Raw genomic sequence first — 4,531 nt, 5'->3', positions numbered from 1 at the left:
GCTTTTCTTTTCCCCTCTCCTCCCCCCCTGTCGTGTCCTCTGCCTCGCCTGTGGCTGCAAGTGCTGCCCTGGGGAGCAAGCAGGGCAAGGGAACCTGCTTGCTGAGCTGCTGCTGCTACTGCACAGAGTGGTAGCAGGTGGGGTCCCCTTCCCTGTGTTGTCCCCAACGGACAGTGTGAGTTTGTGCCCGGTGCGCTATTGCCAATGAACACACAGGGGTGGAGGATCCAACTTAATCTTTGTTGTTTCCAGACTGCGCAGAGAGGGGTGCTTGGCAATCGTTTGCAAAGCAAGCACCGCCGGTTTCTACCTTTGGGTACCTTTTATACATATGTTTGCAAGTGTATCGCTCAGTGATTGGTTACAAGCCACTGACATAAGACGTTCTCTACTGAGCATGTCTCTATACCTATGTTTTAGCCATGTATTTCATTTACATACATATATGTTTCATTAACATACTTTTGCCCTGCCCAGGGGTGTGATTTTTAGCATTATAATGAGACCTTTTTCTGAACTTCTTGCTATCTTACAAGTGTCAGGGAGACATTATCCTGCTGGTGTTAGGGAGGCATTCCAGGAATCCTCCGCGTCCCACACGCTGTGCTCTGCAAGCATCTCTTAACACACCCATGCCACACCCCTCCCAGCATCAGTAAATTGCCTTAAGTATTCAGTTAGATATAGTTTGCAAAAGCTAGATATACCATTAAAAAGATTACATAAAAAGATTACATCACCTGCTTGCTCCCCTGAAACAGTGCTGGCAGCCACAGGTAAGCCGGAAGCTGCTGAGGATGGGGGGTAGTGAGTGGGGTGTGGGGAGTGTGTGGAGGGGTGGTGCTGGCCCCATCTAGGGAACAGGACTCAACCCAGGCTGGTAGGGGCAGAGGGGATACTAGGGAGTGGGGGGAGAGGAGGGAGGGGAGTCCTGAGGGGCAGGGAGGGAGCTGGGGAGGGGAGCAGGGCCCCAAAATCAGTTAGAGATCATCCTTGGCAGAAGAGCATCATCTCCAAGCCACTCAGAAGGTCCTTAGCATGGGTTTACTGCCCTACTGTGTGGACACTCCTGCTTTAAGGGCCTCTAACACATATTTAAGTAAATGTGTAACAACACCCTAAATGAGTTCAGTAATTATACTGATTTAAAGAATTTAAATAATTAAATTTGAGGATTAATTAAAAAAATCAGTTGTCATGTACTCAAAACATTTAAAATACTTTAAACACACTCCCCTTTCTTTGTGTAATATCCACGAACTACATAATGTCACAACCCAAAGTTGTGAGTTTTTGTTTGTGTGTGCTTCGGCACTGCTAAATTATGTTCCCGTTAAATTGCAGCTTCTTTGCACGGTGGAGTTTTCTGCTGCAGAGGAGAACTCCGGTGCAACGGAGAATTTTCCTGCCAATTTGTAGCTTTCTTTGCAGGGTGCATTTCTTTTGCATCTTGGAAATGCACGGTGCAAAGGAGTTCCCACCATTTGTATTTTAATTCGAGCCCCATTATTGGCTTGTGTTAAATTATGCACACGTGGCGGCTAGCAATTGGCTTGCTAGCCGTATAAAGAGCTTGGGTAGTTTCCGCCCAAGTTGGAGAGAAAGCAATTGGAGTCCGAGAGGGAGAGCGTGAAGATCTCTAAGCGCTGCGGATCCTTACGAACCCAACGCATTTCTTAAGAAGGCAACAGAGGTCTAAACAGCCTCTGGCCTCTCCCCGTCGCCGAGCGCAATCCTAGACGTATCCCTATCCTATATTCTCAAGATCCGAACCCACGGAGCCTTAACAACTCCGGGGCCAGAGAGCCGAACCAAACCCACGGAGCTTCGACAACTCCGTGGGAAAGAAATTGCCGAACCCGCAGAGCCTTAACAACTCCGGGGCCCAAGAACCGAATTTGTCGTAGTCCTCCAACGAGGATTTAAGCGGAGCTGAACCTGGAAACTGCCCAGCCTACACCGCGACCATCTTGGGTGTAAGTAAATAATCTTTGAATCAACCGCTACGCGTCTGTGACTAATTCTAGCCCGTGCGTGCCTTGCCGCCGCACGGTCTCTTCTGACCCCGCGTGCCCGGGCTGCTGGCCACAGCCCGCGTGCGCAAAGATGGGTCCGCATACCGCTCCTGGCTCGCACATGGCGACATGGACGGGATCGGGAGGCAGCCCGCACACATAAATATACAAGTCATCCAATAATTACAACGAAGGTCATGTTTAAAATGAATATACTTACAAATATTTGCCCCAGTAGCTTGATATAATCCATTTTGTTTTAATGATTTATTCTGCTGCCCTGGGGATTGTGCTGTGTTTGGGACTCCAGCAGCTTGTTTACGACTTACCCGCTCCCCTGTCTCCTGCTGCCCTGGGACTTGCCCCCTTGCCCTGACCCCCGGGTGCAGAGGGGTCACAGCGCAGGAGGCAGCAAGGGGGTTGCTGCTGGCTCTGGGGTGGAGCTCGCCCAGCCCTGAACCTGCCAGCCCAGCTCTGCAGCTCACAGCAATGGAGGTGCCTCCGTGTGCCAAGAGCTCCTCCTGCAGGAGCCCAGCGCCGCGACTCGTGATCAGCTTTGAGAACTCCCCATGCAAACTTCCCCCGGCTGCTCCGCGCGGCCTTCCTCGCCCCTTGGATGGGAACTTGCATCCTGTAGAGCAGGGCACCAGCAGCATCCGCTGGCACTTGGCACCCCCGTTCTGCAATACTAGACAACATCTCTGCCCAGGGCACCAAAAGTGCTAGTTGCCCCTCTGCTTTGTACTTGTGATCTGTAGCAAGTCGGGTGCCGGAGGGCTGTGCTCCCTGTGACCAAGGAGATTGAGCAGCCCCAGGATCAGACACACCAGTCTGGTGGGGCAGCATGGGCAGAAAACCATGTACTAGTGGTGAGTAACCCCAACTGCCTGGAGGTTTTAGACCCCTGCTTTAAAGAGATAAAACCTCCTTAACGGGGGATTTCTCTGGCGTGATTTCTGCCCGTGTCTTCTCTGTATCAAAGGAAGATTGAAGTTAAGTGAATTCAATGCAGCCTGTCCTTTGTGGACTAATTCCTTATGACAGAAAAATATATAGTTGTTGTAACGCTTGTTGCGTGCAGGATTTAGCCTTGCAGAGATATTAGTGTGACATGCACATTGTTCTTCATGGCCACAGGTATTATGTTCTCAATGGTCGAGCCTGGAAGCAGCAGAGACGTTTTTGATTCGTAAATCATGATCCTGCAGAAACTGGGAACGGGGAAGGAGCACCGAATACAGGAGGAGGCCTGCCACGAGGTGGAGCACTTGGACAGCATGAAAGGTTCGTCCCTGGCAAGGTGTTTTTTGACTCCTCTCACGTTCCCCCCATGTGAATCAGGCTGTGGGCCAGTGAGAGCAGAACTGGACACAGTACTCCAGTTGCAGTCTCACCAATACCGAGCAGAGTGGAAGAATCATTTCTTTGGTTTTGCTGGAGATGTATCAGTTGATGCATGCCAGGGTATTGTTAGTCCTCCTGGCTACAGCGTTGCACAGCTGGCTCACGTTCATACTGTGGTCTGTTATTACCCCAAGGTCCCTTTCATTCGTGGTGCTGGTCAGGTTGGCATTGCCAAGCCTGAAGGTGTGCAGGGAATTGTTTGTCCCCAGATGCAGCACTTTACATTTCTCGATGTTGAACTTCATCTGGTTCCGATCCGCCCAACTTGCTAGTCTGTCCAGGTCTGCCTGTATCTCTAGCCTATCTTCAAGCGTGACCACACTCCCCCATAACTTGGTGTCATCCGCGAACTTGGCCAGTGAGCTCTTCACCCCCACATCCAAATTATTGATGAAGATGTTGAATAGCACTGGACCAAGCACCAGTCTCTGTGGGACACCACTGGCCACTTCTTGCCAAGATGACAGATCCGTTCATTAGCACTCTCTGGGTCCTACCTCATAGCCAGCTTCCTATCCACCTGACAGCCTGGCAGTTAAACCCACAGCCTTCCAATTTTCTCATGAGAACCTCGTGGGATACCAGATTGAAAGCTTTTTGTGAGTCGAGGTATATAATGTCAACCTCGGAAAGCCGACTTTGACAAGCTCAGGAGGCTTGTCAGTGAGGCCCTAAGGGACCGTGACCATGGGGAGAGGGGAGTTCAAGAAGAGTGGTTGCTCCTCAAGGGAGCGATCCTCAATGCACAAACTAAGTCTGTTCCATCTCGGAGGAAAGGCAGCAAGAGGGCACAGCAGCCCCCCTGGCTCTCCAGGGACCTAGCAGACCTCCTGAGGCTAAAAAGAAAGGCCTACAAAGGATGGAGGATGGGAGTCACCTCCAAGGAGGATTATTCTGCACTGGTCCGGTCCTGCAGGGAGCATACCAGGAAAGCCAAGGCTGCAACTGAACTCCAACTAGCTTTGAGCATCAAGGACAATAAAAAGTCCTTTTTTCAGATATGTGGGGAGCCGGAGGAAAAGCAGGGGCAACATTGGACCCCTGCTGAAAAAGATGGGGCAACTGACAACTGATGCCCAGGAAAAAGCCAACCTATTAAATAGGTACTTTGC

The sequence above is a fragment of the Alligator sinensis genome, unplaced genomic scaffold, assembly GCF_000455745.1.
Source record: "Alligator sinensis unplaced genomic scaffold, ASM45574v1 scaffold301_2, whole genome shotgun sequence".
Taxonomy (NCBI): domain Eukaryota; kingdom Metazoa; phylum Chordata; order Crocodylia; family Alligatoridae; genus Alligator; species Alligator sinensis.
The sequence above is the reverse complement of the archived record's forward strand: the minus strand, read 5'-3'. Positions refer to the sequence as shown.